At 43.0% G+C, this 16,805-nt stretch overlaps 1 protein-coding gene across 2 annotated transcripts in view; it reads left to right on the top strand.

The window, feature by feature from the left end:
- Positions 1-16,805, top strand: part of PLEKHD1 (pleckstrin homology and coiled-coil domain containing D1) — a 46,279-nt gene that overhangs the window by 19,541 nt on the left and 9,933 nt on the right. The window lies entirely within an intron of this gene.

Raw genomic sequence — 16,805 nt, 5'->3', positions numbered from 1 at the left:
TATGTGCCTGTAGTCCCAGCTTCTCGGGCAGTTGAGGCAGGAGAATCGCTTGAACCCGGGAGGCGGAGGTTGCAGTGAGGTGAGATTGCGCCATTGCATTTCAGCCTGGGCGACAGAGCAAGACACGGTCTCAAAAAAAAAAAAAAAAAAAAAAAAACTCCGTGCAGCACCGGGCCTTGCCGGTTCTGAGGAGTCATTACCACATCTGAAAGGCAGGGGGCGGTAGTGGGTAGCACCATGGATTCTGGAGCCAGGCTGCCTGTATTTGTATTTGACCTTCACTATTTCTAGTTTTGCGACCTCAGGTGAGTTATTTAACTTCTCCAAATATTCTTATCTGAAAAATGCAGATGATAATGGAATCCATCTTAGGGATGTTGTGAGGATTTAGTGAGATGTTGCATATAAAGTGTTTGGCACATAGTACACGCTTAAAGAATATCTGTGTTGGTTAGCATTATGATCATATTATTAATATAGGCCCATGCTGCGAGTGAACTGTCTGAGCCCTGAAGCAGCAGAGTGATGTGACCAGAGCAGCCTGCAGAGGCAGGGCCGGATTTAGTTCACTTCTCTTTGCCTAATCACTTGTCCTTTTCCTCTCCCAGGCAAGTCACAGGGCAGGAGCTATCAGCCTTGGCTCAGACCCGCTAACTTGACTCTTGGGAAGTCCTCACCTTTCCCAACCACCCCTCCCTGGGCTCTGCGAACACCCCCTGGGCTCTGCAGACTAGACACTCTATCTAGTCTTTGCCACTGAGTCATTTGGTCAAGATGAGTTCTCGATAAATGTTTGTGGAATGAATTAGTAAATGAATGGGATTGATTTTTGTAACTTTACATCTTGATTTTAATCCAACAGGACAATCCACCCTCATTTTTCTTCTTCTAAAATTGTATTGGTTATTCTTGCTCATTTATCCTTTCAGCTGGACTTCAGAATCATTTTGTTGATTAAAGGTAAAATAAAAAAGATTGGGGATTTGTATTTGGATGGCATGGATTTGAGGATTGGCATCATGAGGGCACCGAGTCTTCTTCCACCACTCAGGTTGGGCCTCTGTGTCTCCAGGCTCTCCTCTAGGTTCTATGTTAGGGTTTTGGCATTTTCTGCATACAATTCTATACATTTCAAGCGAGGCTTCTGTATTGTCAGCAAATTAAAAGCAGGTGCCCAGGGATGGGATGGAGTGGCAGATACAGCCACTGGCAGGGAGAGAGACAGACTTATCCATCAGAGAGGCTAAATCTGGGGCAGCAGTTGGCTAGAGGAAAATTTAGACACTCTATCTAGGTCTTTAGCCAGGAAATTAGGACAGTGGAGACCCACTGCACACAGGCCACCCTTAATGCCACAGCACAGTGAAGGAGGGAGGCCTGTCAGCTGTGAACTCCCTGGCTTTCTGGTATAAAATGTGAATGAGACTCAGGCCCAGCCACAGTGAAGGCTGTTCTGGGCAGGGAGAGAACTGTGCCTCAGTTCTTGTTTTTTTGTCAGCTGCATGCTCTAGATCTGGAATAGAGCTCAGGTTCTAGTCTTTGCCACTGAGTCATTTGGTCAAAGTTTCTTCTTCCTTAACTTTCTCATGCATAGGATGGGCCCGTCTGTCTCCTGCACCTTTCCCATCTGCACTCAGGTCGGTGATTGTCTGGACGTTCCTTGAGCCACTGAGGCAATTGATGTAATGGCCCAGTGGTAAGATGAAGGTTCTCCTGCTGATTCCCATAGTCTCTTTGAGACAGCCTGGCCTAAAGAAGATATGGAACCAGGAGACCTGGATTGGAGTCTCAACACTATCACTGGTCGTGTGATGTTGGGCATGTCAGTTACCCTCTCTGAGTTTCAATTTCCCCATCTGGGATGTCTGATCAGAGTTATGCTGGCTGCTGCCTACTTCTAAGGTTGCTGCGAGGCTCAACAAAGTAGAATGCGGGGAAGTGATTTGTGAACTGGAAAGGCCCTTGTGCACTGTTTGATGTACAGTCCCGACATCCTCCATGCAGCAGAAAAGGCCTGGACTTTGGGGGAATGAGCAGAGCGTGCAGAGGGAACCCTCTTGACTCATCCTGCCAGAGCCAGAAGACCATGCCCTTCCCTGGGTTCCTGGTCTTTGGTTCCCTCTGGCCTTATCCCTCTCACCCCTGGAGGAGGGCAGCCTGCCTACCTTTCCCCTTCTGACTGAGCTGTGAGAGGTTAGCCATGCATATGAGCAGGTGCAGGGGAAAAATCAGAAATGCCCAGGGTAGGGCAGGGTTTCTGGCAAGGTTCTTGCCACCTGGAGTGCTCACAGTCAGAATACAGACTCTTTGAGTTGGGAAAAATGTGCCACTACGACTGAAGCTCTTTGTCAACCTTTCTGGTGGACATTGTTCCTGGTTCTGTGATGAATGACTTACTACTTCCAGAGGTATCCTTTGTATGATTCCTCAGTTATTTGAAAGCTCTTCCTTTCATTGAGCTGAAGTGTGCCTTCTAGTGAGTTTTTCCCACCCTTATACTCCTGCAACTTAAGTCAGAGCCGAGTCAGCAGAACACACGATATGGTGGAGAAAGGTTTGGATCGTGGCGGGGCTTAGCTGATAACTCAGTCTCTGATGGGGCTGCTAGAAACACTCAAGCTGTGTTGGGCTTCAGGAACAGAAAGCTCTGGCTGCTCCAGGTTTGTAAGTGGTAACTTCCACTCTTATCAGCATTCTCAGGCTACACTTGGACACTGGCTTCATTTAAGAAACATACAGGTGAAATGGAAAGTGGAAAAGAAATGAGCAAGGAAGTGAGAATTTCTCTTTCCTTAATAAACTTTATTTTTTGGAGCAGTTTAGATTCACAGCAAAACTACGCAGCAAGTGCAGAGATTTTCCACATGATCTTCCCCATTGTCAATATCTGGCACCACAGTGATACATTTGTTACAATCAATGAGTCAACATTGACACACTGTCACCCAAAGTTCATAGCATACATTAGGGTTCACTCTTGGTGTTGTACATTCTATGGATTTTGGCAAATGTATAACAACATGTATCCACCACTGTAGTATCATACAGAATAGTTTCACTGCCCTATAAATGCTGTGTTTCACTGCCCTAAAAATCCTGGCAGCTGCTGATTATTTTTTCTTTTTTCTTTTTTTCTTTTTTTTTAAGACGGTGTCTCACTCTGTTGCCCAGGCTGGAGGGCAGTGGTGTGATCTCGGCTCACTCCGCCTCCTGGGTCCAAGCAATCCTCCTGCCTCAGCCTCCCAAGTAGCTGGGACTACAGGCGTGTGCCACCATGCCTGGCGAATTTTTTGTATTTTTGGAAGGGACAGGGTTTCACCATGTTAGCCAGGCTGGTCTTGAACTCCTGACCTCGTGACCCCAATGCCTCAGCCTCCCACAGTGCTGGGATTACAGGCATGAGCCACTGTGCCTGGCCACTGCTGATCTTTTTACTGTGTCCATAGTTTTGCCTTTACCAGAATGTCATATAGTTGGAATCATATGGTATGTAGCTTTTTCAGATAGTAATGTGCATTCAGATTTCCTCCGTGTCTTTTTATGGCTTGATAGCTCATTTCTTTTTAGTGCTGAATATTACATTATCCCCATGTCCTACAGTTTGTTTATCCATCTCTCTACTTAAAGACATCTTGGTTGCCTCCAAGTTTTGACAATTATGGATAAAATTGCTATAAACATTCATGTGCAGGTTTTTGTGTGGACATATATTTTCAGTTTATTTGGAAAAGTAACAAGCAGTGTGATTGTTGGATTGCATGGTGAAAGTATGTTCAGTTTTGTAAGAAGTTGCCAAACTGTCTTCCAAAGTAGCTGTACCATTTTGTATTTGCAGTAGCAATGAATGAGAGTTCCTGTTGCTCCATATCCTTGCCAGCATTTGGTGTTGTCTGATATTTGGATTTTGCCTATTTTATTTTTTATTTCAGTTTTTAATTCTGGAGACAGAGTCTTGCTCTGTTGCCCAGACTGCAATGCAGTAGAGTACGGCTCATTGCAGCCTTGACTTCCTGGGTTTAAGAGATCCTCTCACCTCAGCCTCCTGAGTAGCTGGGACTACAGGTGCACTCCAGCACACTTGGCTAATTATTTTATTTTATTTTATTTCTATAGAGACAGGGTTTGCCTATGTCGCCCAGGCTTCTCTTGAACTCCTGAGATCAAATGATCTCCCCTCCTGGCCTCCTAAAGTGCTGGGATTACAGGCATAGCCACTGTGCCTGGCTGATTTTGGCCATTTTCATATGTGTTTAGCGGTAGCTCATTGATACTTTAATTTGCAATTACCTAATCATATATGATGTTGGATATCCTTTTATATGCTTATTTGCCATCTTTAAAAATTTTATTTATTTTTTTAGGCCAGGTGTGGTGGCTCACGCCTGTAATCCCAGAACTTTGGGAAACTGAGGCAGGTGGATCATGAGGTGAGGAGTTTGAGACCAGCCTGGCCAACATGGTGAAACCCTGTCTCTACTAAAAATACAAAAATTAGCCAGGCATAGTGGTGTGTGCCTGTAATCCCAGCTACTTGGGAGGCTGAGGCCGGAGAATTGCTTGAACCCGGGAGGCAGAGGTTACAGTGAGCCAAGATCATGCCTCTGCACTCCAGCCTGGGTGACAGAGCAAGATTCCATCTCAAAAAACATATATATATATACACACACACACACACACACAGATATACGCACACATATTTTTGAGTCAGGGTCCCACACTGTCTCCCAGGTTAAGTGCGGTGGCATGATCATGGTTAACTGCAGCCTCGCATGCTAAAGTGATCCACCTGCCTCAGCCTTCCAAGTTGCTGGACTATAGGCATGCACCACCACACATGGCTAATTTTTTATTTTTTATTGTAGCCTGCCACGATTCCTGGTGGACTGAACAAAGTGGGGCGAACATGGGAATAAAAGACAAGAGACAAAAGAGTATATTTGGAAGAAGGGCTCAGGGGGCACCTTGCCTCTAGTGGACAAGGGCCCTGAGCTTTACACAGCCCTCCATATTTATTAGGCAAAAGAGATAGCGAGAAAGTGGGGGTGACTCTCGGGTAATTGTCAGTTGGCTGTTTGGTTCACAGCAGGCTTGCGAGACTGCATTCTTTGAACAACAGGCGCTAGATTTCTCAATAGATAACTTCAAGGAACCACGGCCAGGGAGTGATGTCCCTCAGCAAACCTTTCGGTGGCAGGCACAGGGTGAGTTTGCTCACATCCTGCATTCACGATCAACAGTTTGCTGCTTGATCATATAGCCTCCAGTGGAATGCTGAGTTGATCACGATCCCTTTGGCCTGTTCAGCTCCCAACATTTTGTAGAGATGTGGTCTTGCTCTACTGCCCAGGCAGGTCTTGAATTCCTGAACACAAGTGATCCTCCCACTTTGGCCTCCCAAAATGCTGGGATTACAGATGTGAGCCACTGTGCCTGGCCTGCCATCTTTGTATCTTCTTTGCTAAGATGTCTGGGTCTTTTGCCCATTGTTTTAATTGTTGAGTTTTATGAGTTCTTTGTATATTTTGCATAACAGTCCTTTATTAGATGTGTCTGGGAATGTTTTCTCCTAGTTTGTGACTTGTTTTCTCATTCTCTTGATGTCATTCACAGAGCACCAAATTTAAATTTTAATGAAATCCATCTTATCAATTGTTTCCTTCAAAGCTCATGCATTTTGTGTTATGTCTAAAAAAGTCAGCACCATAGATTTTCACCACCTTGATGAAAAACTTTCTGTAGACATCACCTAGGTTGTCTCCTATGTTATCTTCTAGGAGTTTTATACTTTTGTGTTTTGCGTTTAGCTCTATGATCCATTGTGATTTCATTTTTGTGAAAGGTGTTTAAGGTCTGTGAATAGAATCTTTTTTTCTTTTTCATGTGACTGTCCAGTAGTTCAAATACCATATGTTGAAAAGAGTATCTTAGGCCGGGCGTAGTGGCTCATGCCTGTAATCCCAGCACTTTGGGAGGTCGAGGTGGGCGGATCACCTGAGTTCAGGAGTTCAAAACCAGCCTGGCCAGTGTGGTGAAACCCTATCTCTACTAAAAATACAAAAATTTGCCAGGCTTGGTGGTGCATGCCCGTAATTCCAGCTACTCAGGAGGTTGAGGCAGGAGAATCACTTGAACCCGGGAGACAGAGGTTGCAGTGAGCTGAGATCACGCCACTGCACCCCAGCCTGGGATACAGAGCGAGACTCCATCTCAAAAAGGAAAAAAAAAAAAAGACTATTTTTTGCAATGCTATTGTACTGCCTTTGCCCCATTGTCAGAGGTGAATTGACTATATTTATGTATGTTTCTGAGCTCTCTATTCTGTTCTATTTATATGTTTGTTTATTCTTTCGTCAATACCACAATGTCTTGATTGCTGTAGCTTTATAGTAAGTCTTAAAGTTGGGTAGTGTCAGTCTTCCAATTTTCTCCTTCAATATTGAGTTGGCTATTATAGGTCTTTTCCCTCTTCATATAAACTTTAGAATCAGTTTGTCAGTCTCCACAAAACAACATGCTGGGATTTTAATTGAGACTGTACTGAACCTATAGATCAAGTTGGGAAAGAATGATATCTTCTGAATATTGAATCATCCTATTTATGAACATGGAATATCTCTTCATTTTAGTTCTTTGATATCTTTTATTGCATTTTGTAGTTTTCTACATATAGAGTTTGTACTGTTTTTAGATTTATACATAAGTATTTCATTTTGGAGGGTGCTAATGTCAATGGTAATGTGTTGTTAAATTTCAAATTTCCACTGCACTCCAGCTGGTTAACAGAGCAAGACCCTATCTTCAAAAGAAAATAAAAATCTCAAATTCCACCTTTTTATTGCCAGTATATAGGGAAATAATTGACTTTTGTACATTAATCTTGTATCCTGCAATCTTGCTACTATCACTTATTAATTCCAGGAATTTTTGGGGTCAATTCTTCCAGATTTTCTATATAGATAATCATGTCATCTGTGAACAAAGACAGTATTATTTATTTCTTTGTAATCTGTATACCTTCTATTTCTTTTTCTTGTCTTACTTCATTAGTAAGGACTTCCAGTACAATGTTGAGAAGTGCTGGTGAGAGGGTACATCCTTATCTTCTTCCTTTCTGATTTTATCAGGCAAGTTTCTAGTTTCTCACCATTTAGTATGATGCTAGCTATAGGTTTTTGTAGATGTTCTCTATCACATTGAGGAAGTTCCCCTCTATTACTAGTTTGCTGAGAGTTTTTGTCACCAGTTGGGGTTGGATTTTGTCAAATGCTTTTTCCATATGATTTTTTTTCTCTTCTTTAGCCTGTTGATATGCTGGATTATATTAATTGATTTTCAAATATTGAACCAATCTTTTAAATGTGGGAATAAATTCCACTTAGTTGTGATGTATTATTTGTTTGGATTTGGTTTTGTCTGTTGTTGTTGTTTGTTTGTTTGTTTTGAAACAGAGTTTCAGTCTTGTTGTCTAGGCTAGAGTTGCAGTAGTGCCATCTTGGCTCACTGTTACCTCTGCCTCCTGTGTTCAAGCGATTCTCCTGCCTCAGCCCACCAAGTAACTGGGATTACAGGTATAAGCCACTATGCCCGGCTAATTTTGTATTTTTAGTAGAGACGGAGTTTCACCATGTTGGTCAGGCTGATTTCAAACTCCTGACCTCAGGTGATCCACCTGCCTCAGCCTCCCAAAGTGCTGGGATTACAGGCATGAACCACCTCACCCAGCCCATTGCTGGATTTGATTTGCTAATATTTTGTTGAAAATTTTTGCATCTGTGTTCATGAAAGATATTGGTCTGTAGTTTTCTTTTTCTCCTTTTCTTTCTTTTTTTCTTTTTTTGAGACAGAGTCTTGCTCTGTCACCCAGGTTCAAGGGCAGTGGCACCATCTCGGCTCACTGCAAACTCCTCCTCCCAGGTTCAAGGGATCTCGTGCCTTAGTTTCCCAGGTAGCTGGGATTACAGGTGTGTGCTACCATACCTGGCTAATTTTTATATTTTTTATTAGAGACGTGGTTTTGCCATGTTGGTCAGGCTGGTCTCAAACTCCTGGCCTCAAGTGATCTGCCTGCCTTGGCCTCCCAAAGTGCTGGGATTACAGGTATGAGCCTCTGTGCCTGGCCAGTCTGTAGTTTTCTCATAATGTCTCTATTAGGTTTTGGTAAGGTAATTTTAGCCTCATTGAATGGATTAGGAAGTATTCCCTTGGCTTCTATCTTCAGAAAAAAAGATTGTAGAGAATTGGTATAGTTTCTTTTTTTTTTTTTTTTTTGAGACGGAGTCTGGCTCTGTCGCCCAGTCTGGAGTGCAGTGGCCGGATCTCGGCTCACTGCAAGCTCCACCTCCCGGGTTTACGCCATTCTTCTGCCTCAGCCTCCCCAGTAGCTGGGACTACAGGTGCCTGCCACCTCGCCTGGCTAGTTTTTTTGTATTTTTTAGTAGAGACGGGGTTTCACTGTGTTAGCCAGGATGGTCTCAATCTCCTGACCTCATGATCCGCCCGTCTCGGCCTCCCAAAGTGCTGGGATTACAGGCTTGAGCCACCGCGCCCGGCCGAGAATTGGTATAGTTTCTTAAATGTTTGGTAGAATTCATTAGTAAGCCCCTCTGGGCCTGGTGCTTTCTGTTTTGGAAGGGTATTAATTATTGGTTCAATTTATTTAGTAGATATAGGCCTATTCAAATTGTCTGTTTCTTCTTGTGTAAGTTTTGACAGATTGTGTCTTTCAAGGAGTTGGTCCACTTCATCTGAATTATCAAATTTGTTTGCATAGAGTTATTCATCATAGTTCTTTATTATTCTTTTAATGTCTGTGGTACTGTAGTTATGTCCCCTCTTTCATTTCTGATATTAATAATTTGTGTCTTCTTTCTTTTTACTTAGTGTGGCTAGAGTCTTACGAATTTCATTTATCTCTTCAAAGAACTGGCTTTTGATTTTGTTGATTTTCTCTGTTGATTTTCTGTTTTCAATTTCATTGATTTCTGCTCTAAGTTTTATTTCTTTTTTTCTTATCACCTTTGATTTAATTTTCTCTTTTTTTTTTCTAGTTTCCTAATGTGGAAGCTTAGATTATTGATTTTAGATATTTCTTCTTTTCTAATATATTAATTTGGTGCTATGCATTTCTCTCAAAGCACCGCTTTTGTTACATTCCACAAATTTTGATGAGTTGTATTTTCATTTAGTTCAAAGTATCTTTACATTTCTCTTGATGTTTCTTCTTTGACACACGTGTTATTTAGAAATGTGTTTTTTAATCTTCAAGTATTTTGCGGATTTTCCAGCTAACTTTCTGTTGTTGATTTCTAGCACAATTCCACTTTGGTTTAGGAGCAGACATTACATGATTTCTATTATTTTATGTTTGTGGTCTGGGCACAGTGGTGCATGCCTGTAATCCCAGCACTTTGGGAAGCCAAGGCAGGAGGACTGATTGAGGCCAGGAGTTCGTGGCAAGCCTTGGCAACACAGCAAGGCCCAGTATCTACCAAAAAAAAAAAAAAGAGAGAGAGAGAAAGAAAAAATTTCACCTGGGATAGTGGCATATGCCTGTAGTCCTCGCCACTCAGGAGGCTGAGGCAGAGGATTACTTGAACCCAGGAGTTACAGTGAGCTATGATTGTACCACTGCACTTCAGCCTGGGTGACAGCAAGACCCTGGGCATGGTGGTGCATGCCTGTAATCTCAGCCACTCAGGAGACTGAGGCAGGAGAATCACTTGAACCTAGGAGGCGAAGGTTGCAGTGAGCCAAGATCGCGCCACCGTACTCCAGCCTGGGTTGCAGAGGAAGACTCCATCTCAAAAATAATAAAATAAAATAAATAAAAAAAATAAAAATAAAAATAAAAAAGAGTTTAATTGAGCAATGAAAGATTCGTGAATCAGGCAGCCCCCAGAATCACAGCAGACTGACAGAGACTCCAGGTGTGCCTGTGATCAGAACAAATTTATAGACAAAAAAGGTAAAGTGACATACAGGAATCAGAAGTGAGGTACAGAAGCAACAAGATTGGTTACAGCTTGGCATTTGCCTTATTTGAATGCAGTTTGGACATTCAGCAGTCTATGAGTGGTTGAAGTATGGCAGCTGGGATTGGCAACGCTCCGCTATTGTTACAGCTGCATACTACTAAGTTAGGTTTTCAATTTTGTCTATTAAGCTGGGTTACAGTTCATCCACAAGGACTCAAATATGAAAGTATGGAGTTCTTCCCAGGCCATATTTATTTTGCTTTACCACACTTATTCACTCTCTGATGCTCTTCCTTTCCTTATATAGATACAAGTTTCTGACCTATATCATTTTCCTTCTCCCTGTGGACTTCTTTTAACATTTCTTGCAAGGCAGGTCTACTGGCAACAAATTCCCTCTATTTTTGTTTGTCTGAAAAACACGTTTGAAGGATGATTTTACAGGGTACAGAATTCTAAGTTGATGTTTTATTCTCTCAATACTTTAAATATTTCACTCCATTCTCTTCTTGCTTTCATGGTTTCTGAGGAGAAATCAGATGTAATTCTTATTTTCTTTCTTCAATATGTAATTTTTTCTTCTTCTGGCTTCTTAAGGTATTTTTCCTCATCTTTGATTTTTTGAAGTTTAAATATGAAATTTTTAGGTATGGTTTGTTTGGGGCATTTATTCACTTGGTGTTCTTTTAGCTTCCTGGATCTGTGGTTTGATGTCTGACATTAATATGGGAAAACTCTCAGTCATTGCTTCAAATATTGCTTCTAGTCCTTCTTCTGATTATTCTCATTATACATGTTGCACCTTTTGCAGTTGTCACACAGTTCTTCGATACTCTGTTCTGGGTTTTTTTTTTTTTTTTTTTTTTTTTCAGCCTTTTTTCTCTTTGCTTTTCAGTTTTGGAAATTTCTATTGTCATAGCCTCAAGCTCAGAGATTTTTTTCCTTGGCCATGTCCAGTCTCACAATGATCCCATCATAGGTGTTCTTCACTCTTTTACAGTGTTTATGATCTCTTGCATTTCTTTTTTATTCTTAGAATTTTCATCTCTCTACTTATGCTATCCATCTGTTCTTGCATGTTGTCTACTTTTGTCATTAAAGCTCTTTACATATTAATCATAGTTTGTGTTTAAACTCCTGGTCTGATAATACCAGCATTCCTGCCATATCTGACCTGGTTCTGATGCTTGGTCTACCTCTTTGAATTGTGTTTTTTGCCTTCTAGTATGCCTTGTGATTTTTTGTTGAATCCCCTTTATTTTTCCCCCAGCCATGATGTACTGGGTAAAAGGAGTTGTGTGTGTGAATAGACCTTTAGTGATGTGGTGGTGAGCTGCAGTGGGAGGGGAAGCATTCTACAGTCCTATGATTAGATCTTAGCTTTTTGGTGAGCTGCGCCCTTGGACTGTGAACCTCATGTGCTTCTCAGTGCTTTCCTCCACCTTAGGCAGAACAGCATGGGTACGGTGGGCTGGAATTTTGTATTTCCCTTCTCCCAAGTAGGTTACATTCTGATAAAACAGGTTAGGCTCTGGTATAATAGTTTATGTATGGCAGGCTTTGTAAAGAAGAACAGAATGGGCTCAGGCACAGTGTAATCCCAGCACTTTGAAAGGCCAAGGTGGGTGGATCACCTGAGGTCGGGAATTCAAGACCAGCCTGGGTGACATGGCAAAACCCCGTCTCTACTAAAAATACAAAAATTAGCTGGGTGTGGTGGTGCATGCCTGTAGACCCAGCTACATGGAAGATTGAGGCAGGAGAATCGCTTGAACCCATGAGGCAGAGGTTGCAGTGAGCCAAGATCACACCACTGCACTCCAGCCTGGGTGACAGCGCAAGACTCTGTCTCAACAAACAAACAAACAAAAAAACAGAATGCTGTGTTCCATTTCCAAATGGCTGCTTTCCCTTTACATTCACTGAGAACCTGGTAGGGCTCCTGGAGTTATAACTCACAGAAGTGAGGAGACCTCCCTAAGATTGGCCCCCACTGGAGTTTTAACTCTTCAAACTGAACCTCCAGCAATTTGTCGAGTACAGTTCAGGTTTTCCTACCCCAGTACTGGTTCCCATGGAGGTTTCTGCTGGTAGTTTCTGCCTCATTAGTGTGACTCTCTGTATCTGTGTCTTAGGCCATTCTTGCATTGCTATAAAGGAATACCCGAGACTGGGTAATTTATAAAGAAAGGTTTGATTGGCTCATGATTCTGCAGGCTTTACAGGAAGCATGGTGCTGGCATCTGCACAGCTTCTAGGGAAGCCTCAGGAAGCTTACGATCATGGCAGACAATCAAGGGGAAGCAGGCATGTCACATGACCACAGCAGGAGCAAGAGAGAGAGTATGGGCAGAGGGAAGTGCCACACACTCCAAACAACCAGATCTCATGTGGACTCAGAGCGAGAGCTCACTTATCACCAAGATGATGGCCCAAGTTATTTATGAAGGATCTGCCCCCGTAATCTAACTACCTCCCACCAAGCCCCACCTCCAAGATTAGGGATTACATTTCAACATGCGATTTGGGCAGGAACAAATATCCAAGCTATATTAATCTGCCTGTCTTTTCAATTTTGGGAATAGGACTTTGCTTTAAGATCTCACTTCTCTGATGATGTAAGAAGACTTGTTGATTTTTCAGTTTGTTTGATTTTTACATTTATTTTATTTAGAGACAGGGTCTCACTATGTTGCCCAGGATGGTCTCAAACTCCTGGGCTCAAGTGATCCACCTCCCAAAGTGTTGGGATTACAGGCACAAGCCACTGCATCCGGCTTGTTCAGCTTTTTACTTATTAGAATGAAGTGACAACTTCTAAATTCCTTACATGCTGAACTGGAAACTGAAGTTCTTCAATTCTCTTTCTTTTTCCTCCTTAATATATAACTTTTCCCTTAATTGTAGAAATCATGTTCCTTGTAGAAAACTTGTAAAACATGAATAAGAAAATAAAATTTATCCTTTTTCCCATAATTGACAGACAACTGTCACCAAACTTTTTGGTGTTTTTCATTTTAGTCTTTTTTTTCCCTACGTACTATTCTTATATATGGTATATTTTAAATATAATTATGAGCATATTGGATATTTAGTTTTATAGACTGCCTTTTCATTATATTTTTCATCATACTCTCATTAACATTATACATTTTTCATGTCATTCAACATCTTTGAAAACATCAATTTTAATGGCAATGTACTGATTCATAGTATGTGATGTTTTATTTAAATAATCTTCTATTTTTGATCCTTCTTACTGACCAAGAAGAAGCAATGAAGGTTTTGAGCAGGGAGTAAGGAAAAAGGATGGGTAATGTGATTTGATTTCCTTTTTGGGGGGGAGGGCTGTCTCCCTCTATCACCCAGGCTGGAGTGCAATGACACAATCTCAGTTCACTGTAGCCTTGACCTCCTGGGCTCAAGTGATCCTCCTGCCTCAGCCTCCCAAGTAACTGGGACCACAGGTATACACTACCATGCCCAGCTAATTTTTTGTATTTTTTTGTAGAGATGGGGTTTCACCATGTTACCCGGGCTGGCCTCGAACTCCTGAGCTCAGGCGATCCACTTGCCTTGGCCTCCCAAAGTGCTGGGATTACAGTGATTTCTATTTTAAATAGTGATGTTGGCTGAAATATGAAGAAAAGGATGAAGAGGGGCCAGAAAGAGTGCAAAGAGCCCAGGTGGGAGGCCACTGCATTAGTCCAGGGGAGACCTAATAGCAGTGTGAACCAGAGCAGGGCAGTGAGATGAAGAGAAGTTGCCTGTCGGGTTCTAGAGTAGGGGTTGGGGGTGGGGGGTAATACGAACTGGACTTGAGGGTGGAATGAGAAAGAGTAGAGAGGGGAAGGATGGGGTGAAGCATGACTCCCAAGTTTCTCACCTGCATAAACAGTGGATGGTGGTGCATTCCCTGAGACAGGGTGCACTGGAAGATCACAAGCTCTGGTGGGGAAGATCATGAATTTGTTCTTGGACATGTGTTTGTGATATCTTTGGATATCTGGCTGGAGATATGAAGCCAACAGTTGGATATAAGAGGATGGAGCTCAACCAAGAGTAGGGACTACAGGTATCAACATAGGAGTCGTTTGCACATAAATGGCAAATGAAGCAGGGAGGGGCCGGGGAGTGGGAGTGGTCTAGATTGCCTTGGATCTAGTGCGGACAGAGAGAAGGCACGGGCAGCACTCTCTGAACTGAGGCAGTACTCTCTGAACTGAGGCAGTACTTCATGGTAGGGCTGTTGGGAGGATTGCATACAAACTGCTTGCAACATAGGAAGTGCTTAATAAATGATAGCCACTGTCAGTCCATCCAGCTTCCCTCCCGTCCTGTTCACTCTCACTCTGGGCCCAGCCATGTGGGCCAGTCTTGGTTCTTTCAGGGCAGCAGGTTTCCGCAGGGCCTTTGTACCTACCTTTCCTTCTGCCTGGAATGCTCCTTCTTTTTCCTTCTATTTATTCACCTTCGTCTGTCAGCTGAAGAATCATCTGATCTCCCCAAACCTCACATGGCATACCTGCCTCGCGCCCATCAGGGTAGCTCTACATAGAACCATGTCCCTGCCCTGCATATCATGTATCTTGGTTTGTAATGCTACTCTAATGTATCTGATTATTTTGGTAATATTTGATGTTTGCATTTGATCTAAAATCCTGGTCTGATTTTATCTATCTATCTATCTATCTATCTATCTATCTATCTATCTATCTATCTATCTGAGACATGGCATCACTTTGTCACCCAGGCTGGAGTGCAGTGGCATGATCTCTGCTCACTGCAACCTCTGTCCCTCGAACTCAAGGGATCCTCCTGCCTCAGCCCCTCCAGTAGCTGGAACTACGGGCTTGTACCACCATGCCTGGCTAATTTTTTGTATTTTTATTTTTAGTAGAGATGGAGTTTACCATGTTGGCCTGGCTGCTCTTGAACTCCTGAGCTCAAGCAATCCTCCCACCTCGGCCTCCTATAGTGCTAGGATTACATGTATGAGCCACCTCTCCTGGCCCTGATTTTTATTAATAGTTGCACTAGACTGTGAGCTCCCTGAGAGCAAGGATACATCTATTGCTTATCTTCATGTCCTCAGTGCATAGTTTGGCAGATGCTTGAAACGTATTAGACAATAAATATGTGTGGCATGAATTAATAGAATTATAAGAAAAAATCTTGCTGAGGTTTTTACTGGAATTGCATTGAGCCTGTAAATTAATTGGAAAGAATCTTCACTGTATTAAATCTTCCTAATCAGGAGTCTATGTCACTGCATTCTTTTCAAGAATACAATTAGTTTCACTGAGGATGAGAAATCATGCCCTGTGAAGTGTGGTGAACAGGAATTATTTGGTTTGGAGGAGAGGAGACTTGAGGACAGAATTGCTCTTTTAAATACTTGAAGAGAAAAGAGGTTAGTCTTGTTTTATGGCCTCAAGGGGGATAAGCCGTACCCATTGGAGGATTATGAGGTAGGCAGCTTTTGGCTCAAGTAGAGTTGGTGGTGGAAATGGGGTGCCTCCTCCCCTAGGTGTGCTTGAGCAGCCCAGAGTGGCCGGGCTTTGGCTGCTATCCTTGGCTTTGCCTGTGTTTTGTTTTGCTAAGAGGTGTTCCCTAGCTCTTATTTGGGTGACAGGGACATGCAGGCTTCCTAGCTGAGGAGAGGGGCTTCAGGAAAGAGTATAGCTGAGACAGCGAGAAAGGCCCAGGAAGCCAGGCAGCTGCTGAAGGGAGAAAAAATGTGGGCAAGGGACAGAGATGGCTTATGAGATTTTGGAGGGGAATTTTGCTCCATGAATGAAATAGAACGCTCTCATTGAAGCCCCACAAAACTTTCAACAAAAATCTTCATTATTCATAAATGCTTTTGTATTTGTAGCTGTCAGGGAGTGGCAGTGCTGAGCATAGCAGAGGGTTTAGCCTGTAAGGAAAAGGCTTTTATCAGGGTTGTTCAGGGGTGAAATGGGTTGTCATGAGAGCCAGTCAAGCAGAGCTTGGACCATCTCTTGGCAGGAAAACCAAGCAGATCAAAGCATCTGATGGAGGCCTCAATTGCCTTTAAAGTTCCTTTGACCCTGGAGGGTTCTGATTCATGGGTGCCTGTTTCTCTGGCCCTTTAACAGAGCAATAAATGCTGCCCGGGTACATGTAGTACAGACTCAGGTAGAAAAGCACCTTATCGCATATATCTGGGACAACTGGGGAAAGAAGGGGATTCCAATCATTCCAAGCCAAATGATTGTCTTGCCATATTATTTTCAGGTGGATCAGATTCACTTTCTGCTTCTCAGAGGCATAGCTGGGATCTGCTGGCTTCACGAGGCACTTAAATGCCAGGGAGGGAAGGAATGGGTTTTAATCATTGACGCTCCTCCCATTTTCAACTGCGAAAAGATACCCCAGTGTAATATTAAGTAATGGGAAATACTTGCAAGTTGGAGAGTCAGAGAAAGGGGCTTTCCAGGGATGGGGTGGAGCCTCCAGGTGGGTCCAGGGTGATCATTTCTGAAGCAGCAGAGGCCTCAGACCCGTAAGAGCTGGGCGCCTGGCCATGCATGGTGGCTCACGCCTATAATCCCAGCACTTTGGGAGGCCAAGGTGGGTGGATCACCCGAGGTCAGGAGTTTGAGACCAGCCTGGCCAACAGGGTGGAACCTCAACTCTACTGAAAATACAAAAATTAGCCAGGTGTGGTGGTGTGTGCCTGTAATCCCAGCTACTAGGGAGGCTGAGACAGGATAATTGCTTGAACCAGGGAGGCAGAGGTTGCAGTGAGCCGAGATTGTGCCACTGCACTCCAGCCTGGGTGACAGAGTGAGACTCTGTCTCAAA

This window comes from Rhinopithecus bieti, unplaced genomic scaffold, assembly GCF_001698545.2.
Source record: "Rhinopithecus bieti isolate Rb0 unplaced genomic scaffold, ASM169854v2 scaffold_51230, whole genome shotgun sequence".
Lineage (NCBI taxonomy): Eukaryota > Metazoa > Chordata > Mammalia > Primates > Cercopithecidae > Rhinopithecus > Rhinopithecus bieti.
The sequence above is the reverse complement of the archived record's forward strand: the minus strand, read 5'-3'. Positions and strand labels throughout refer to the sequence as shown.